At 46.4% G+C, this 22,437-nt stretch overlaps 1 protein-coding gene across 2 annotated transcripts in view; it reads right to left on the reverse strand.

Annotated features, from left to right (window-relative positions):
* LOC133280691 (transcription factor RFX3-like) overlaps positions 1–22,437 on the reverse strand; it is a 178,082-nt gene that overhangs the window by 130,408 nt on the left and 25,237 nt on the right. The gene's annotated exons all lie outside the window — the stretch shown is intronic.

Raw genomic sequence — 22,437 nt, forward strand, 5'->3', positions numbered from 1 at the left:
ATTCAGATGGAAATTCCTTTTTTCTATTTGTGCCCACTGCCTCTAGTTCAGTTAATGAGCACCACTGAGTCTTGCTCCCTCATCTTCACTCTCCCATCAGGGAGAGGAGGGGAGGGGAGGGGCAAAACAAGAAATGAGACAAGACAAGATTAGAGTGAGTGAGCAGCTGTGTGTTGTTAAGATGCCTACTGGGATTAAACCACAACAGCCTGTTAGCCCTTTTCGGACCCCGTATCGGCTTTATGTGGCAAGGTTTTGGCAGTGGAGAGGCAGACTACAGAGCTGACTTCTGTGAGATCAGGAACTGCACTCATGTTAGACAGAGACAGCTTTACCCAACTCCAAAATGGACACATCACTTCCCAAGGCTGAACCAGTCAGAGAAGTTGGTGGTGCTTCTGTGATAACATGTTTAAGAAAGGGTAAAAAATGCTATGCAGCAGCTGTGAGTCTACTCCAACCTTGACGACATGCACTGCAAATACTCCAATCCCCACAACAGGCACTGCAGCTGAACCAGAGAACCAAACCGTGCTGTTATCAGTCTCCCCTGTACAGAAGAAATGGATGTGAATGATAGCTTGTATAGTGAAACAGGAAGAAGCAGGGCCAGCAGAAGAAACAGAGGAAGAGGCAGAACATGAGGTAACCTCTCGATACCTGTCTCTGAGTGAGCTGCAGGATAGATGAAAAGATTTCAGCCATCACCCAGGTGAGCATGTGATCACCTGGCTGCTCCGATGTTGACATAATGGAGCTAGTAGCCTGGAATTAGATGGTAGGAAAGCCAAGCAGCTGGGATCAGTTGCTAGGGAAGGGGGCATTGACAAGGTGATTGGGAGAGGGACATAAGCCCTCAGCCTCTGGAGGAGACTCCTGTCAAGGAAAGGTGTCCCTTCAAGGAAGATGACATACGTTACCCAGGCAGGCGTACTACAGAAGAGAGATGTATCCCAGTACCTGAAGGAATTAGTTTTGCTAGAGATGATTTATTATAACTTGAACCACACACAGTTACCCACAGATCCAGACAAAGTCCAATGTACATAAACCATACAACAATCCAATACCACACACCATTTTTCCTGTCCTAAAAGACTGCTAAAGCAGATGGAAACCAAAGCCTCAGGCAAAGGCAAAACCACCCATGGAATTTCTGTTGAGAAGGATCTGGGTGTACTTGGTGGGTAATGCTGAACGATGGGGAAGCCCAGTATGTACCTCAAGGGGATTCTTAACATGAGCCAGCAGTGTGCATTCGCAGCCCAGAAAGCCAGCTGTATCCTGGGCTGCATTGAAAGGACTGTGACCAGCAGGTCGAGGAAGGTGATCCTGCCCCTCTACTCTGGTGAGACCTCACCTGGAGTACTGTGTACAGTTCTGGTGTCCTCAACATAAAAAGGACATGGAACTGTTGGAACAAGTCCAGAGGAGGGCCACGAGGATGATCAGGGGACTGGAGCACCTCCCATATGAAGACAGCCTGAGAAAGTTGGGGCTGTTCAGCCTGGAGAAGGCTGAGTGGAGACCTCATGGCAGCCTTCCAGTATCTGAAGGGTGCCTACAAGAATGCTGGAGATGGGCTCTTCATTAGGGACTGTAGTGATAGGTCAAGGGATAACAGGTTAAAACTTAAACAGGGGAAGTTTAGATTGGATATAAGGAAGAAATTCTTTACTGTAAGGGTGGTGAGGCACTGGAATGGGTTGCCCAGGGAAGTTGTGAATGCTCCATCCTTGGCGGTGTTCAAGGCCAGGTTGGACAGAGCCTTGGATGACATGGTTTAGTGTGAGATGTCCCTCACTAAGACTTGATTTGGAGTTTTAGAAAGAAGGCAGTCCTTATTGCAGCACTGGGTGCACATACGAATCATTTTGCAAAAGTGAGCGCATCTGTAGTCTACAAGCAGCATCCATGTATCCAATGAACTTATGCATATTTACAACCTTTCTGGGAAAATTCTTTACAAATTCACTAGATTTCCTGGAGCTAATTGCAATATTTGCATTTTAATTATGCATGTGCTTTCTTGCTAAGTGGTGGTCTCAACGGGTCTCTGGTGGTCGCCAATAGTCATCCTCACTGTGTCTGTGCTTGCCCATGTGCAAGACTCTTGTGAATTACTTAACAACTGTGTCTGTGTTTTAGGTCAGTTTGTTCTGATTTGTTCCTTATCTTGAAGGAGTGGCCCCATCTGTCTTGGTTACTCCTTCCTTATCTTCAAAGGCTACCCTTGTTTTATACATACCCCAAGGCCACACCAGCCGATCTTACTCTCAATAAAGCAGTCCCAATTTACAACCTAACATCTTGTTTACAATTAACAGAGTGGTTTTAATTTACAACTTAGCATTTTAGCTTACAATTCCCCCCTGTGAGGGGGGATATATGTGTATCCTATAAGTCTCACTTCATATTATTTTCCTATATTTAATTCTGTAACACCATTGTGATCAGCAAATATAACACTGAATCATGATGCATGCTAGGGTACAAACACAAACTAGCATTATAATTATTATAAACAAATTCTTTAACCGTGTCAAATTTGGTAGCCAAGATGTAAGTTTGTACCATAACTCTTCAAAACCCCATGAGGTATTGTCTCTAGTGACTTGGTGCAAGACTTTTGTCTATTCCCAAATTTTTGCCAAATCTGTACAAATGCCTCCTTGGGAAGCTAATAGCAAGTCAAGGGCCATATGGTTTTGCAGTGTCACCTGGGATAGGCCGGATACCTCAACCAGTAATGCCTGTATTGCATCTATAATTTTATTTTCAGTGTTTTTAATTACTGCAGATATATTTACGATCATCTTTTCTAATTTACCTATTCCCAACCAAGGAAGAAACAGTCTAACAAAACTGAAATCTTGCAGGACTATCTGCAATAGCATTATGAGTTCTCTTGATCCATTTTAGGAAGGTTGTTATCCATCCTTCTTCTGGTTTTAGGGTTTTGATTATAATAATATTTGGGACTACAACACCCAACATACATGTTCCAGTCAATTTTTGGGGAAGGTCTTTTCTAGCAGTATTATTACACAGCCAATACCACCCTTTCCCTTCAGAAGCATTCCAAAAGCCAGTTTGGGGTCTCTTAGCCTGGAGTTGCATTGCTCAGCTGCAATTTGGGTAATGTCCTACTGATACATTACCAGGATTAAGGGCTTTGTTCACAGTCACACATATGGTATCTGAAATATCTGGGGTTTGAATTTTCAAAACCTGAAGATTTCTGTGGTATCGATCAGTATAACTGGGGTTTGTCCACAGCATATTCCAATTTGTTCTGAAAGGAATGGGGATTCCTATTAATGACATAGCCTCATCTGAGCGTTTTGAGAGGTATATACAAATCAAACAATCAGACATATTAAGTATTTGAGTGAGATTCTGGACTAACATATAGGCTAATATAAATTGATGATGAAGGGACTGGAGCACCTCCCGTATGAAGACAGGCTGAGAAAGTTGGGGCTGTTCAGCCTGGAGAAGAGAAGGCTGAGTGGAGACCTCATGGCAGCCTTCCAGTATCTGAAGGGGGCCTATAAGGATGCTGGGGAGGGACTCTTCATTAGGGACTCTAGTGACAGGTCAAGGGGTAATGGGTTAAAACTTAAACAGGAGAAGTTTAGATTGGATATAAGGAGGAAATATCTACTAGTACCAACCTGAGCCTCTTATGCCATGGCAATTCTGTAAAGTCCACTTGCCAACAGTCTCCTGGAGAACTGCCTTTGTTGTTCCAGGTTGGGGTCTCTTAGCATGGTAAGAATTATTTCCTAAACAATTCTTTACACACTTCTTTATAACAATTTTTATAATTACAGCCATTTGTATACTCAGAACTTGGAGTTTTAAAGCCTCAGTCATTGATTCTGTTCCCCATTGAGTTCCCCGGTGTTTTTCTTCAGCTGTTTTTCTCATAAGAGGCTGGGGAATTATTATCTGTCTGTTTCATCATTCTTCTTAGCTCCTAATAGACTAGGTAATCTCTCACCCTCACTTTGATAACTTGGAAGTTCATTATCCTAGCACTGATACTTATAAGGCAATACTAAAAAACGGTCCCTCCCGCAGCTTCTTTGGTTGCTTTGGCAGCAACGCAATTCACTGGAGTGTTATCAAATTGAGATGCCTTGCAATGCATTATTGCTACCTTCCAAGGTAGCTAGACTCTTTTTAACATTGCCTGTACTATTTCTCTATATTTTATAGGGGACCCTAGAGAGGTTACCAATCCCGTTTCTTTCATTTTGACCCCATGGGCATAAACAATTCCAAAAGCAAATTTTGAGTCCATCCATATGGTTATGGTTTTACTTTCTGACAATTCCAGAACTCTCAGTGTGATCAGCTTGTCTTTCTGTGCTGATGTGTTGGAGGGGCAGGGCTTTAGCCTTTATTGTATCATGTTTGATTACCACAGTGTATCCTGCTTTAGAGTTTCCATTTTTCACAAAGCTGCTACCATCCACAAACAGCTCCCAGTCCACATCCTTTAGGGATGTACCTTGTAAGTTGGAATGACTGGAATACACTAGCTCAATAGAATCATAGAACAGTTAGGGTTGGAAAGGATCTTAAGATCATCTAGTTCCAACCCCCTGCCATGGGCAGGGACATCTCACACTAAATCATGTCATCCAAGGCTCTGTCCAACCCTGCCTTGAACACCGCCAGGGATGGAGAATTCACAACTTCCTTGGGCAAACCATTCCAGTGCCTCATCACCCTAACAGGAAAGAATTTCTCCCTTATATCCAATCTAAACTTCCCCTGTTTAAGTTTTAACCTGTTACCTCTTGACCTATCACTACAGTCCCTAATGAAGAGTCCCTCCCCAGCATCTCTATAGGTCCCCTTCAGATACTGGAAGGCTGCCATGAGGTCTCCACTCAGCCTTCTCTTCTCCAGGCTGAACAGCCCCAACTTTCTCAGCCTGTCTTCATACGGGAGGTGCTCCAGTCCCCTGATCATCCTTGTGGCCCTCCCCTGGACTAGTTCCAACAGTTCCATGTCCTTTTTATGTTGAGGACACCAGAACTGTACGCAATACTCCAAGTGAGGTCTCACAAGCGCAGAGTAGAGGGGCAGGATCACCTTCCTCGACCTGCTAGTCATGCTCCTTTTGATGCAGCCCAGGATACGGTTGGCTTTCTGGGCTGCAAGTGCACACTGCCGGCTCATGTTAAGTTTCTCATCAACCAACACACCCAAGTCATTCTCTACAGGGGGGCTGCTCTGAATCTCTTCTTTGCCCAACCTGTAGCTGTGCCTGGGATTGCTCCGACCCAGGTGTAGGACCTTGTACTTCTCATGGTCAAACTTCATAAGGTTGGCATCAGCCCACCTCACAAGCGTGTCAAGGTCCCTCTGGATGTCATTCCTTCCCTCCAGGGTATCAACCAAACCACCCAGCTTGGTGTCATCGGCAAACTGGCTGAGGGTGCACTCAATCCCACTGTCCATGTCACTGACAAAGATATTGAACAAGACGGGTCCCAACACCGATCCCTGAGGGACACCACTCGTTACTGGTCTCCAGCCGGACACTGAGCCATTGACCACAACTCTTTGTGTGCGGCCATCCAGCCAGTTCTTTATCCACTGAGTCGTCCATCTATCAAATTGATGTCGCTCCAGTTTAGAGACAAGGATGTCCTGTGAGACAGTGTCGAACACTTTGCACAAGTCCAGGAAGATGACATCAACTGCTCTACACCTGCCCATCAGTTCTGTAGCCCCATCATAGAAGGCCACCAAATTGGAAAGGCAGGATTTCCCCTTAGTGAAGCCATGCTGGCTGTCACCCAGCACCTTGTTGCTTTTCATGTGCCTTAGCATGCCTTCCAGGAGAATCTGCTCCAAGATTTTGCCAGGCACAGAGGTGAGGCTGACTCGTCTGTAGTTCCCTGGGTCATCCATTTTCCCCTTCTTGAAAATAGGGGTTATATTTCCCTTTTTCCAGTCGTCGGGAACTTCACCTGACTGCCATAATTTTTCAAATATGATGGACAAATACAGACATTAGTCTGTAAATAGTTGTGAGTCAGCTCTCCTGCTTCTCGACTGGTTGTCAAAACCATTCCTGGGTTCAAAAGGTGTCCTGGGTTCAGCAGTAGCAGTCATGTTTTTTCCTTTGTGTTAGCTGGTGCAGTGCTGTGTTTTGACTTCTAGTTTTGAGAACAGCGTTGGTGAAGCCGATGTTTTCGGTTGTTGCTAAGTGATGTTTACCCTGACCAAGGACTCTGTGAGGCTCATGCTCTGCCAGGGAGGAGGGGAAGCTGTGGGGAAGCAGAGACGGGGCGCCTGATCCGGGCTAGCCGGGGAGGTATTCCATACCACAGCACGTCATGCCCGGGGTGGGGGGTAACTGGGAGTTACCCGGAAGGACAGGAGCTTCCGGGTGGAACTCGTTTTCTTGGCCGGTGGTATCGTATTCTCTTCCCTTGTTATTTTCCCTTATCATTGTTTTAGCTGATAGTAGCGGTGGTGATTTGTTGCTGGACTGTTCTTGTCTCAACCCGTAGGAGTTGCACTCTCTCGATCCTCCTCCCCGTTCCTCCGGGAGCGGGGAAGGGGAGAGCCCCGGTGCAGGGAGGGGGGGGGAGACGAACACGGACCTTGATTGTTGTCAGCTTGGCACCACTCACTGGGAGTGAGTGAACAAGTTACCTGACTGGGTTTAAACCACGACAGTTCTTTTTGGCGCCCAACGTGGGGCACGAGGGGTTGAGATAAGAACAGATCTGACTGGATTGATAGTCACTCGTCACAATGCTGATTTATTGGCTCTCAAGGTTTTTCCTCTTGATCTCACAGTTTCAGTATACCATATCTTACGTCCATCCGGTATTGGCTGTATTAGTGTTTTTCAAGTGTGGGGCTTGGGCTAAGGTTTTTATCCCATTGTACTTTATGGTAATGACTTGTAATACAATAGAATCATTGATCATGAAACTGATCTGGCTTATGTTCCCAGTGTGGTCACCACCTTTATACTTTGGGAGGTATATGATGGAGGTGCTTAGCAATTACACATCTTTTTTCTCCTTCTCAGGTGCTCAACCTGTGAAGGAGACATCCTTTTACCCTCCTAGTCGTCCCCCCAGACCATTTACATTTGAGAGTTTCGAATTTTTTAAATGGCCTTTTAATGCTCTTGAGACTTGTTTGCTGATGGTGATGGGAATCACCATGCTAACACGCATACAGAGTGTGTTTTGCCCACTACTGATTTCAAGAGTTAAGCAGATTCAGGTTTGGGTCTTGTCTGGGGTCAAACGACGATGTAGGAGGACCGAGAGATTTTCCCAGAGGCTGGACAGCCATGAGTGGCAGGGTGTGTGGGATAGTATGGGCAAGTATCTAGGTCAGTGGGCCCCCCCAGTATTTTGGAATTTCACTACCGAACAACTGCAAAATCCAGAAGAATTAGTAAAACACTTAAATGAGGTGTGTGGTCATTCTGGCCATACCAGAGATGGACAAATCACGGCAACGTGCTGGGGCTTGGCCTATGCTTACAGGGCCTTGTTCAACACTATCCAGCACCTTCAAAAGGAAAAGAATGTCGGCGGATTTGAGGGCAAAGCGACAGTCGCTACTCAAACTTTGGCTGCAATGAACTGCGCAGCTACCCCAGTGGCAAGTACAGCAGCTGCTCAAACTTCAACTGCAACAGACAGCGCGGTTACCCCAGCTCCAAGCACGGTAGCTACACCACCCCCAGCAACAAGTACAGTCGCTACTCAAACCACAGTGATAATCACTGCAGCCAAACCAGAGGACCAATTCGTACCAATATCGGTTGCCCCTGTACGCAAGAGAACAAGCAAAAAGGAGGCAAAAAGGGTGAAGCGAGATGAAGAACCAATGAATTCACCACCCGGTCCAGAATCTGATCAGGAGTCATCCTCACATGACGAAGAAGAAGAAGAAGAGGTAACTTCTCGACCTCGGACCTCAACCGAGCTGCGGAATATGCGAAAAGATTTTACCCGTCAACCAGGGGAGCACATCATCACCTGGTTACTCCGATGCTGGGACAATGGGGCCGATGGTCACGAACTAGAAGGTACAGAAGCCAAGCAGCTGGGATCACTTGCTAGAGAAGGGGGAATTGACAAAGCAATTGCAAGAGAGAAAAAGTCCCTCAGCCTTTGGAGGAGGCTCTTGGCAGCTGTGAAAGAAAGGTTTCCGTACAAGGACGATGTTACGAGTCGTTCGGCCAAGTGGACTACTATAGACAAAGGCATCCAGTCTCTGAGGGAATCGGCCATCGTAGAGATGATCTATCACATCAAGCCGAATAACGGGGATACACCTATAGATCCAGATGAAGTTGAATGTACACGACCCATGTGGCGAAAACTTACACGGAATGCACCGTCATCATATGCCCATTCATTGGCAACAGTGACCTGGAATGACATAGTACCACTAACAGTGGATGAAATGGTTCATAAACTCCGAGAGTTCGAAGACAATCTCACTCCTTCCATCATCTCAGCTGTGAAAAAACTGTCCCAGGACCTCGACAAATTGAGGGACGATGTATCTGATTTATCCAGCTCCTCACGTGTACCAACACGCGTCTCAGCTATTAACAAAAGACGTCCTATTGTTCAAGAGAGGAGATACAGAACGTATACGCCACGGGGTACCCTATGGTTTTACCTGCTGTATCACGGAGAAGACATGACAAAGTGGGATGGAAAACCTACTTCAGCTTTGGAGGAACGGGTGAGTGAACTGAAGAGGGGAGCAAGGGCCAAGACTGATCGTCCCATGAGAGCTATGGCTTCAGTTTCTGGTGAGCAGTTTCCCAGATGGAGTGGAAGAGCTGATTTTACTCCAACTCCTGTGATAACGAAGAATAATCCCTTTCAACACGACTTAAGTGTCCAATGCTGTGACGACCATTAGAGGGGCCCTGCCTCCAGCCAGGTGGAGGTAGGGGACAATCGGATTTACTGGACTGTGTGGATCAGATGGCCTGGCACATCAGTCCCACAGAAGTATAAGGCTCTAGTAGATACCGGTGCACAGTGTACCCTGATGCCATCAAGCTGTCAAGGGGTGGAACCCATCTATATTTCTGGAGTAACAGGAGGATCCCAAGAGTTGACTGTGCTGGAGGCTGAAATCAGCCTGACTGGGAGGGAGTGGCAAAAGCACCCTATTGTGACTGGTCCAGAGGCTCCATGCATCCTCGGCATAGACTACCTCAAGAGAGGGTACTTCAAAGACCCAAAAGGGTACCGGTGGGCTTTTGGTATTGCTGCTTTGGAGACTGAGGAAATTGAGCAGCTGTCCACCTTGCCTGGTCTCTCAGAAGATCCCTCTGCTGTGGGGTTGCTGAAAGTTGAAGAACAACAAGTGCCAATTGCGACCACAACAGTGCACCGGCGGCAATATCGCACCAACCGAGACTCCCTGATTCCCATCCATCAGCTGATCCGTAGACTGGAGAGTCAGGGGGTGATCAGCAGGACCCGCTCACCCTTCAATAGCCCCATATGGCCAGTGCGAAAGTCTAATGGAGAATGGAGACTAACAGTAGACTATCGTGGCCTGAATGAAGTCACACCACCATTGAGTGCTGCCGTACCGGACATGCTAGAACTTCAGTATGAGCTAGAGTCAAAAGCAGCCAAGTGGTATGCCACGATTGATATTGCCAATGCATTTTTCTCCATTCCTTTGGCAGCAGAGTGCAGGCCACAGTTTGCTTTTACTTGGAGGGGTGTCCAGTTCACTTGGAACCGACTGCCCCAGGGGTGGAAACACAGCCCTACCATTTGCCATGGACTGATCCAGACTGCACTGGAACAGGGGCAAGCTCCAGAACACCTGCAATACATTGATGACATTATTGTGTGGGGCGATACAGCGGAAGAAGTCTTTGAGAAAGGGAGGAAAATAATCCAAATTCTGCTGAAAGCCGGTTTTGCCATAAAACGGAGTAAGGTCAAGGGACCTGCACAGGAGATACAATTTTTGGGAATAAAATGGCAAGATGGACGTAGACAGATCCCCACAGATGTGATCAACAAGATAACAGCAATGTCTCCACCAACTAATAAGAAAGAAACGCAAGCTTTCTTGGGTGCAGTGGGGTTCTGGAGAATGCACATCCCAAATTACAGTTCGATTGTAAGCCCTCTCTATCATGTGACCCGGAAGAAGAATGATTTTAAATGGGGCCCTGAGCAGCAACAAGCCTTTGAGCAAATTAAACGCGAGATAGTTCATGCAGTAGCCCTTGGACCAGTCCGAACCGGACCAGATGTAAAAAATGTGCTGTACACTGCAGCTGGGGAGAACGGTCCTACCTGGAGCCTCTGGCAGAAAGCTCCAGGGGAGACTCGAGGTCGACCCCTCGGCTTTTGGAGTCGGGGATACAAAGGATCTGAGGCCAGCTATACCCCAACTGAGAAAGAGATACTGGCAGCCTATGAAGGGGTTCGAGCTGCTTCGGAAGTGATTGGCACTGAAGCACAGCTCCTCCTGGCACCCCGGCTGCCCGTGCTGGGCTGGATGTTCAAAGGCAGGGTCTCCTCTACACATCATGCAACTGATGCTACATGGAGTAAATGGGCTGCACTAATTACACAACGAACTCGAATAGGAAATCCCAGTTGTCCAGGCATTCTAGAAGTCATCATGGACTGGCCAGAGGGCAAAGATTTCGGAATGTCACCAGAGGAGGAGGTGGTGCGTGCTGAAGAGGCCCCACCATATAATAAACTGTCAGAAAGTGAAAAGCAGTATGCCTTGTTTACTGATGGCTCTTGCCGTATTGTGGGAAAGCATCGGAGATGGAAGGCAGCTGTATGGAGTCCTGGACGACAAGTTGCAGAAACTGCTGAAGGAGAGGGTGAATCGAGTCAATTTGCCGAGGTGAAAGCCATCCAGCTGGCCCTGGACATTGCTGAACGAGAAAAGTGGCCAGTACTTTATCTCTATACTGACTCATGGATGGTGGCAAATGCCCTGTGGGGGTGGTTGAAGCAATGGAAGCAGAGCAACTGGCAACGCAGAGGTAAACCCATCTGGGCTGCTGCACTGTGGAAAGATATTGCTGCCCGGGTGCAGAACCTGGTGGTGAAGGTACGTCATGTAGATGCCCATGTACCCAAGAGTCGGGCCACTGAGGAACACCAGAACAACCAACAAGTGGATAAAGCGGCTAAGATTGAAGTGGCTCAGATGGACTTAGATTGGCAACATAAAGGTGAATTATTTTTGGCCCGGTGGGCCCATGACACTTCAGGCCATCAAGGCAGAGATGCAACATATAGATGGGCCCGTGACCGAGGGGTGGACTTAACAATGGACACTATTGCCCAGGTTATTCATGAGTGTGAAACATGTGCTGCAATTAAACAAGCCAAGCGGTTAAAGCCTCTTTGGTATGGAGGACGATGGTTGAAGTATAAATATGGGGAGGCCTGGCAGATTGACTATATCACACTGCCACCAACCCGCCAAGGCAAGCGCCATGTGCTTACCATGGTGGAAGCAACCACCGGGTGGCTGGAAACATACGCTGTGCCCCATGCCACTGCCCGGAACACCATCCTGGGCCTTGAGAAACAGATTTTGTGGCGACACGGCACCCCAGAGAGAATTGAGTCAGACAATGGGACTCATTTCCGGAATAACCTTATAGATATTTGGGCCAAAGAGCATGGCATTGAGTGGGTATATCACATCCCCTACCATGCACCAGCCTCTGGGAAAATCGAACGGTACAATGGGCTGTTAAAAACTACACTGAGAGCGATGGGTGGGGGAACTTTCAAGCATTGGGATACACATTTACCAAAGGCCACCTGGTTGGTCAACACCAGAGGATCTGCCAACAGGGCCGGCCCAGCCCAGTCAGAACTTTTACATATTGTAGAGGGGGACAAAGTTCCCGTGGTGCATATGAAGAATTTGCTGGGGAAGACAGTCTGGGTTATTCCTGCTTCAGGTAAAGGCAAACCCACTCGTGGGATTGCTTTTGCTCAGGGACCTGGATATACTTGGTGGGTAATGCGGGAAGATGGGGAAGTCCGATGTATACCTCAAGGGGATTTGATTTTAGGGGAAAACAGCCAGTGAACTCAATTGTATGCTGTTGCCTGCTGTGTAATGCTTTTATAGCCCATCAACTAGATGTCTCCAGGTCACCAGCGACTGGCCCTGACTTCCCTCCAGCCATCATCCCAACAGAGAATGAACTTGGAACATCATGGACCGAATGGACTCGGCAGCATTATAGGGATTGGTCCATGCACTAAGAAAATGATTTTTTTTTTCCTCTTGGTCTGTATGTATATGGATGTATATATGTGGGAGAGCGATGGTGTATTGAAAATGTGGGATCTGAGCACGACGTGAATGGTATGGAATAAGGGGTGGATAATGTCCTGGGTTCAGCAGTAGCAGTCATGTTTTTTCCTTTGTGTTAGCTGGTGCAGTGCTGTGTTTTGACTTCTAGTTTTGAGAACAGCGTTGGTGAAGCCGATGTTTTCGGTTGTTGCTAAGTGATGTTTACCCTGACCAAGGACTCTGTGAGGCTCATGCTCTGCCAGGGAGGAGGGGAAGCTGTGGGGAAGCAGAGACGGGGCGCCTGATCCGGGCTAGCCGGGGAGGTATTCCATACCACAGCACGTCATGCCCGGGGTGGGGGGTAACTGGGAGTTACCCGGAAGGACAGGAGCTTCCGGGTGGAACTCGTTTTCTTGGCCGGTGGTATCGTATTCTCTTCCCTTGTTATTTTCCCTTATCATTGTTTTAGCTGATAGTAGCGGTGGTGATTTGTTGCTGGACTGTTCTTGTCTCAACCCGTAGGAGTTGCACTCTCTCGATCCTCCTCCCCGTTCCTCCGGGAGCGGGGAAGGGGAGAGCCCCGGTGCAGGGAGGGGGGGGGAGACGAACACGGACCTTGATTGTTGTCAGCTTGGCACCACTCACTGGGAGTGAGTGAACAAGTTACCTGACTGGGTTTAAACCACGACAAAAGGTTAGTCACTTTCAATTCTACATCCTCTTGTTCTAGAAGCACAGCCTGATATTTTCACAGCCTGCTTGGGGAAAGCCAATGACTGCTTTTCTGTTCCAGAATGGTTGTTACCATGTGAAGTAAAAATGCAGTCCATTTTTGTCCCAAAGTATTCAATAAAATTTTCTATTAGAGGCTCTAATCTTTTTCTTGATTCCGGTTTAATAGGATATTGTTTCTGTCTTACCAGTCTGACGTCTGGTTTCAGATGAATAGTTACTGGTTCTGCACTTCGTGATCGTCCTGGTATTCCAGCAGCCCATACTAGTGGTGTGACTGCATTCTCCACTTCCTCTGGTATGTCTGGCTCAGTGGCTGGTTTCTGTAACATAAAAACTTGGGCCTCCACAGCCTTTTCATCAGGAACATGTATCTGAATTTTTCTTTCTTTAAACATAATTTATGCATGTAATTTACTCCATATATCCCTATACAATATAGCACGGGGCACTCAGGCATGGAAAGAAATTGATGGGTCAACAATTTTAAAATTTAAAGGTTAAAAGAAAAGATGGGTTCCTGTCCACCCTGTGGCACCAATGACTGTTTCCTTAATTGCCCTTTACAAATATTTATAGCAGAATAGGTAGCTTCTGTTTTTACAAGAAATTTTATCTTAGCATTCCCCAATCTAACTTGTAACCAGGGGTTTTGTTGGTAAGGGTTTCAAATCTTCCCCCGGTCCTCCTCAATCTTCATCTAAAGTAATCATTTTTCTGCCTGTCCTGACATTCCACTAAATCTCCGGTGTTTCTTTTGATTATTAGGGCATTCTCTCTTCCAGTGCTCCCTCTGTTTACAAATTGCACACTGGTCATTCTCGAAGTGAACTCGTGGGGTCTGTTCACAAACCTTTCCATGTAATCCTTCTTTCTGACCCTTTCCTCCCAGGCCGCTCCCTCCTTTCCTGGTTTCCTGTGTGACAGCTACAGCCAACAATCCCCCCCCCCACACACATTCTTTTCCTTCTTTTCTCTCTCCCCTTCAACGTCTCTGTTATTGTACACTCTCCAGGCTGTTTCCAGCAATTTATTGAGTGACCGAGAATCTGTCCCTCACAGTTTATGCAGCTTGCATTTAATATCTGGATTTGACTGACCAATAAAAAAATATAACTGCGCTGCATCTTTTTCAGGGTCTATATCCGTATACTTCCTAGCCATCACCGCAAGTCTTTCATAAAAGGCAGACAGATTCTCCTTTCATCTGTATTACTTGATATAGTTTTAGGAATCACATGTTTCATTCCAAACAAAACCAACCGCTAACACTTGGTTAATAGATCCTGCTCAGCCAGAATATTTGGATCCCACTTAGGGTCTATGAAGGGAAAGTGGTCATACACTAAACTCCGCTGGCCCCCTGAGCGTGCATCTTTTCTTCCTCCTCCCTTGCTTTTGCCAGCACTATACTTATGTTACCAAAGTATACTTGTAAATTATTCCAATATGGATCTTGTGTTCTAATAATTGTCTCCATCATTTAAATACTTTCTCAGGATCTTCCCTATAGGGCCCAGCTAACTCTTTCCAGGCTCATAAATCTGACACAGGAAACAGCACCTTGATATTCACAGGTCCCTCTGCCCCTCCTTTTCCAATGCTAATACCATAGGGTCTTTATATATATGCATACACCCCATTCACAAGTCCAAATTATTCTGCAAATCAAAGAATAAATCAACATACCATAATTCAGCCCACTTTGCCTCCCTTCGGCAAAACAGCGTCAGTTGCAAAATCACATTATAATTAATCGTACAGTTCACAGGCCACTTCGCTCCAGACTCCAGCTTATACAATGCCCACCACTGATTACAACACCTTATCAAAGTCTCCCGAGTGACTGAGCCACCCAGAGTCCACCAATTTGTTTCCAATGTCATAAAATGCAACCCAATGGGGATTCTTCAAAATCCCCCTATGGAGGCAGTGGTACCCAGGATCATGACCTCCATCCAAATACAATGTCCGGACAACCAAACAAATCCTTACCCACTACACAGGCAGTCCCCTCTGACAATGTGGATAAGTTAACAAGTATAAAGAATGCCTTCTCAAAGAAATAAAATCAGGGGTCTTACCGAGGTCCCAAGTCGGTCCGGGGATCTGTGGTTCCTTTCAGGGAAGTCCCTAGTGCCAACATGAAAGTCCCAGAGATTCCCCGGATCCATGGGAAACATGGCAGAGTGTCCCTGTTCTGGTGCAAATTGTTACACAGAAGATGGTTGAAGAAACTCTCCAAGACTCGATTTGGAATTTTAGAAAGCAGGCAGTCCTTATTGCAGCATTGGGCGCACACATGCCTTAAATCTACAAGCAGCATCCATATATCCAATGAACTGATGCATATTTACAACCTTTCTGGGACATTCTTTACAAATTCACTAGATTTCCTGGAACTAATAGCAATATTTGCATTTTAATTATGCATGTCCTTTCTTGCTAAGTGGTGGTCTCAAGGGGTTTCTAGTGGTCACCAATAGTCTGCTGATTGACCTCTGTGTTTGTGCATGTGCAAAAGACTCTTGTAAATTACTTAACAATAGTGTCCATGTTTTAGGTCAGTTTGTTCTGATTTGTTCCTTATCTTGAAGGACTGGTCCCATCTGTCTTGCTCACACCTTTCTTATCTTCACATCAGGTTGACTACATAGGGGTGAACCAGGTGTTGGTTACTCCTTCCTTATCTTCCAAGGCTACCCTTGTTTTATACATACCCCAAGGCCACACTGGCCCATCTTGCCCTCAACAAAGTGGTCCCAATTTACAACCTAATATCTTGCTTGCAATTAACAGAGTGGTTTTAATTTACAACTTATTATTTCAGCTTACAACACTGTGTATTATAACTTACATGGTGTCTATATGCCTATCACCTCACTGAGTGCCTCATAGCACCCGTCTCCACCACTCCAGATTTGAGGATCTGAACCCGACTCCCTTCTGATCACCACATTAGTGAAGAATGAAATTTGATGAAACCAGATAAATGAAGGGGTGATGGAATCAGAACTGGCTTCAGCATGCAACAATCCAATGCCACACTTCATCTTCCCTGCTCTGAAAGTCTCTTATGACAGATGGAACACAAAGTCATGGACTAAATTAAATTAACTCAATGGACTTTTATAGGAATGGTCCACAGACTAAGGGAATAATAGATTCAGAGCAGCCCTGCAGAGGAGGACCTGGGGGTGCTGGTTGATGACAAACTTAACATGAGCAGGCAGTGTGCACTCACAGCCCAGAAAGCCAACCGTATCCTGGGCTGCATCAAAAGGAGCATGACCAGCAGGTCAAAGGAGGTGATCCTGCCCCTCTACTCTGCTCTTGTGAGACCTCACTTGGAGTACTGTGTACAGTTCTGGTGTCCTCAACATAAAAAGGACATGGAACAAGTCCAGAGGAGGGCCACGAGCATGATCAGGGATTGGAGCACCTCCCATATGAAAACATGCTGAGAAAGTTGGGACAGTTCAGCCTGGAGAAGAGAAGGGTGCATGGAGACCTCACAGAAGCCTTCCAGTATCTGAAGGGTGCCTACAAGAATGCTGGAGAGGGGCTCTTCATTAGGGACTGTAGTGGTAGGACAAGAGGTAACGGGTTCAAACTTAAACAAGGGAAGTTTAGATTAGATATAAGGAAGATTTTATTTACTGTGAGGGTGGTGAGGCACTGGAATTGGTTGCCCAAGGAAGTTGTGAATGCTCCATCCCTGGCAGTGTTCAAGGCCAGGTTGGACAGAGCCTTGGGTGACATGGTTTAGTGTGAGGTGTCCCTGCCCACGGCAGGAGGTTGGAACTAGATGACCTTAAGATCCTTTCCAACCCTATCTATTCTATGATTCCATGATATCTGTGTGTGTGTATATACATATTGGCTGGAATACTTATTTTTCTTCCTAGTAGCTTGGGAGGGGGGGGAGGGGGAGTAAGCAAGCAGCTGTGTTGTATTTAGTTACCAGCTGGGCTTAAACCAGGACACAAGACAAGAGCAGCCAGATGAGAGACATGGCAGATAAGGTGAGAGACCAGATGGGACCAGAGGAGGGAGACAGGAAGAAGGAGCTATATGAGAGAGACAGTAGGAGGGAGGGCAAGAGAGGAGGGATGAGGAGCGGGTGTAAGGGGAAAGAGGGAGGCACAAGAGAGTGAAGGTGGGGCAAGATGAAAGAGATGGGTGAGAGGGGGAGATGGAAGAGAGAAATGAGAGGAGAGGGAGAGACAAGGGGTGGGATGAGAGATGGGAAAGAGGATTGATGAAAGACACAAAGCAAGAGGTGGGAGGCGAGAAGAGAGAGAGGAGGCAGTGGGAGAGGGAGGGGTGGTGTTGTGGTTAAGCCCAGCTGGTAACTATGCAGCCACTCGCTCACTCTCCCCTATTAGTCTGGTGACCATATTCAAGAAGTAGCTGTCTAATGTTTTCCTTAGATCTCCTCTTGCTATTAATATGCTTAAAAAATAAGCCAGCCTAGGTAGCTAAGAGGGAGCCTAGAGGCCTAGAAAGGGGAGAGGGGAGCAAAGGGTGAGTGAGCTGACAAAGGGGGGCAAGACCCTACAGCTGTGTACTGGATTTGGCTGGAATATGGTGCTGTGCTTTGAATTTGTAAAGAAAGCAGTGTTGATAACACACCCATGTTTTAGCTATTGCTGCACAGTGCTTACACAACATCAAAGCCTTCTCTGTTTCTCATGCTACCCCCTGAGCAAGTAGGATGAGGGTGTCTAAGAAGTTGGAAGGTGTCCTGGTTTCGACTGAGTTAATTTTCTTCCTAGTAGCTGGCGCAGTGCTTTGTTTTGGCTGTATGCTGATACCAATGTTTCAGTTGTCAATAAGTAGTGCTTACCCTGATCAAGGACTTCTCACTCTCTCATGCTCTGCCAGTGAGGGGGGGCAAAGGAATCTGGGAGGGAGCAGAGACAGGACACCTGACCCATACTAGCCAAAGGGGTATTCCATACCACAGCAAGTCATGACCAGTATATAAACTGGGGGGAGTTACCCGTTACCTGGAAGTGTGGTCTGGATGATCAGGTACTGAGGTGGACTGTGAACTGGCTGAAGGAGATAAGCCAGAGAGTTGTAGTCTATGGGGCGGAGTCTAGTTGGAGGCCTGTAACTAGTGGAGTGCCTCAAGGGTCAGTACTGGGACCAGTATTATTTAATATATTCATCAATGATTTAGATGAGGGAATTAAGTGTACTATCAGCAAGTTTGCTGATGACACTAAGCTGGGAGGAGTGGCTGACACGTCAGAAGGCTGTGCTGCCATCCAGAGAGACCTGGACAGGCTGGAGAGTTGGGCAAGGAATAACTTGATGAAATATAACAAGGGAAAGTGTAGAGTCCTGCATCTGGGCAGGAACAACCCCAGGTTCCAGTATAGGTTGGGGAACGACCTGTTAGAGAGCAGTGTAGGGGAGAGGGACCTGGGGGTCCTAGTGGACAACAGGATGACCATGAGCCAACACTGTGCCCTTGTGGACAAGAAGGCCAATGGCATCCTGGGGTGTATTAGAAAGGGGGTGGTTAGTAGGTCGAGAGAGGTCCTCCTTCCCCTCTACTCTGCCCTGGTGAGACCGCATCTGGAATATTGTGTCCAGTTCTGGGCCCCTCAGTTCAAGAAGGACAGGGACCTGCTGGAGAGAGTCCAGCGCAGGGCAACTAAGATGATTAAGGGAGTGGAGCATCTCCCTTATGAGGAAAGACTGAGGGAGCTGGGTCTCTATAGTTTAGAGGAGACTGAGGGGTGACCTTATTAGTGTATATAAATATATAGAGGGGGAGTGTCATGAGGATGGAGCCAGGCTCTACTCAGTGGCAAGCAATGATAGGACAAGGGGTAATGGGTACAAACTGGAACACAAGAAGTTCCACTTAAACTTGAGAAGAAACTTCTTCTCAGTGAGGGTGAGGGAACACTGGAACAGGCTGCCCAGGGGGGTTGTGGAGTCTCCTTCCCTGGAGACATTCAAAACCCGCCTGGACACATTCCTGTGTAACCTTATCTAGGTGTTCCTGCTCCGGCAGGGGGACTGGACTAGATGATCTTTTGAGGTCCCTTCCAATCTCTAGCATACTGTGATACTGTGATACCTGGAAGGGACTGATTGCTGCTCGGGGACTGGCTGGGTATCAGTCAGTGGGTGGTGAGCAATTGTATTGTGCATCACTGTTGTTTGGGGTTTTTTTTCCTCCTTTTCCACTTTAGTTCTATTTCTCTCTCCTTGTTATTCCCCTTAGTAGTAGTAGTAGTATACTGCACTTCAGTTATTAAACTGTTCTTAACCCGTGGGGTTTACATTCTTTCAGTTCTCCTCCCCATCCCACCCAAGGAGGGGGAGGGGGGAGATGAGTGAATGGCTGAGTGTTGCTGAGTTACCAGCTGGGTTTAAACCACAACAGTAGGTAATAATGATAAACACAATTATTAAACTCCATGCTGTTGGTCCAAATCTGTTTAAATTGGAAGGACAAAGTATATAATTTGTTCCATGTTTTTTGTTCTATAGACCAGTGGTCTCCAAAGGGGGGTGCATGCACAAGACTGTAGTGAGAAGAAAATATTATAATTTATGTCTATATTTATTTAAAACAGATAAGAAAGATTAAGCTTTACTAATACTTAATATATGGGTTGACATTGGTGCCCTCACTCGATCCGTATGTCAGGGCATCATGTGTCACGTACACTGCGCAAAGTATCTTTGATGAGAACAGCCACAAAGACAACCTGGTTATAAGGGGAAAAATACTGAAAAGAACATGTCTGATGAAATACTGACAAAGTGTCTGCCAGCTTGGGAAATGCTAGCCTGGGAACTAGGCCTGGGAACCAGAAGCATCCTTGAGAAGTGCAACTGGCATTTTGAAGTGCAGCTGGGTACCTAGAAATGGGAGACATCCTGAGATACCATTGATAAGCATGAAATCAAGAAACTGTAACAGCAACTTATTGTCTGGAAAAATGAAAAATGGTCTGGAAAAGTGGGAAAACATCCTGAAAAAGAAGGAATCAGTAACTGCTGCTGTCTGCTGTAACTGAAAGAACAGGAAAACAGTCTAAAAAAATAAAAATTGGTCTGAGAGATTAGGACAACATCATTACTTATTGACTTTCCCAGGTGAAAAACGGAAATCAGCAAATTGTATTGGCTTCTCCAGGTGGCGGTTTCCTATGCCCCCTTATGTCTCTGTATTTGTGGTGAGTTAATTTGGGCTAGTTCTCACCAAGACATTCTATCACTCTCCCTATTCCACTAGGCAAGGGGAGAAAAAAAATCTAACGAAAAGCTCATGGTTGAGACAAGGACAGGGAGATGATCACTAATTACTGTCAAATAACTTTTGACTTTTCTATCTCCTCCCCCCAAGCAGTGCAGGAGGAGAGGGTTGCAGTCAGTTCATCATGTCTCTTCTGCTCCTTCCTCCTCACTTTTCCCCTGCTCCAGTGTGGGGTCCCACCCATGGGAAACAGTCCCTCACGACCTCCTCCAACATGGGTCCTTCCCACAGGCTGCGGTTCTTCAAGAACTGCTCTAGCATGGGTGCTTTTCACAGGGTGCAGTCCTTAAGGAATGGACTGCTCCAGCACCGGTCTGCCATGGGACCACAGGGTCTGCCATGGGACCACAGGTCCTGCCAGAAAACCTGCTCCAGTGTGGGCTCCTCTCCACGGGGCTGCAGATTCCTGCCAAATGCTTGCTCCAGTGCAGGCTCTCCACAGAGTCACAGCCTCTTCAGGGCACATCCACCTGCTCAAGTGTGGGGTCCTCCACAGGCTGCAGGTGGATATCTGCTACACTGTGGACCTCCATGGACTTCAGGGTCACAGCCTGCCTCACCATGGTCTTCACCCCAGGCTTCAGAGGAATCTTTGCTCCAGTGCCTGGAGCACTCCCTCCTTCCCTGACCTTGGTGTCTGCATAGTTGTTTTTCTCATATATTTTCACTCCTCTCTCCCAGCTGCTGTTGCACAGCAGTTTTTTCCCCTTCTTAAATACATTATCACAGATGTGGTACCAACGTTACTGACTGGCTCAGCTTTGGCCAGCAATGGGTCCATCTTGGAGCCAGCTGGAATTAGCTCTGTTGGACATGGTGGAAATTTCTAGCATCTTCTCACAGAAGAGACCCCTGTAGGCTCCCCAACTACCAAAACCTTGACATACAAACCCAACACAGCAATAGAAAAATAACTTGCTTTCTAAACAAAATGAAGCCTCTCTCTGAGAATTCCCCCTGCACAAACTACAAATCTGGAGAGGAACTCTTTTAAAGGATACGTAGTGTCAGGACAAGGGGCAACAGCTTTAAACTGACAGAGGAGATTTAGAATAGACATTAGGAAAAAATTCCTCACTGTGAGGGTGGTGAGACACTGGAACAGGTAGAACAGAGAAGCTGTGGCGCTGCTGTTGCAGATTATTTTAAGTTTTACTGAATCTTTCTGTTTTGTGTTTGTGAAATAGTTATATATAGGAACATCTTGATTTAAGATGTTAGCTTCTATGTTACCATGGGTTGCTGTGTTACTTGAAATCAGTCCCTGTTCTCTGTGACATGTTAGCCTTAGTCCTTACTCTCTAGAGCATAACCAAAGCACCTAGTGTATATAGAATGAGTTAGTTGACAACCTGGCAAGGCAGAAATCTAGCCAGCCAACTTGACAACAAAACTCACTTTTAAGGTGACCTGAAGTAAACTGCCTTCATTATAATACTAAAAAACACACCCAAAGATCAAGAAGACCCTTCCCCCCCGCAAGCATAATAACAGAAGAGAATGACACTGCAGATATAATTGTATGCAAATCACTAACCAACCATTGTAACTGGGAGTGTACTATCTTTTAATTTTTGTGTATAAATATAACAACAAAGTCAGCATTGTGTGTGCCTGATTTGTGGAAATTCTACCTAGCAGCCAGCGCTGCAATACAGAAGTGCCTGCTTCTTAATGCTACATTGATGTTAAGGAGTTTTATTCTCCAGACTTTCGGTGACACTGCCCCATCCCTGGCAGTGTTCAAGGGCAGGTTGGATGGGGCTTGGAGCAACCTGGTCTAATGGAAGGTGTCCCTGCCCATGGCAGGGGGAGTGGAACTAAATGAGATTTAATGTCCCTTCCAACCCAAACCATTCTATTATTCTATGCTCTCCTAGACAAGTCATTGGACTCTCGTGGGGAGCACCTGGCTGACTCTACTCCATGATGCAGACTGCCTTCAAAGTGAGACTTTGTCCCTTGTAGATTTCAAGGCCCCACTCCTGGGAGCTGGTTTGCTAAGCACCCTACTGATACTATTTTTAATTATGTTTATATATATATACATACGCATATATAGGTAATTAATGATAGGTGTATTT

This window comes from Pezoporus flaviventris, unplaced genomic scaffold, assembly GCF_033815535.1.
Source record: "Pezoporus flaviventris isolate CSIRO_AGI_PZ_B2104156 unplaced genomic scaffold, CSIRO_AGI_Pfla_v1 ptg000085l, whole genome shotgun sequence".
Classification (NCBI taxonomy): domain Eukaryota; kingdom Metazoa; phylum Chordata; class Aves; order Psittaciformes; family Psittacidae; genus Pezoporus; species Pezoporus flaviventris.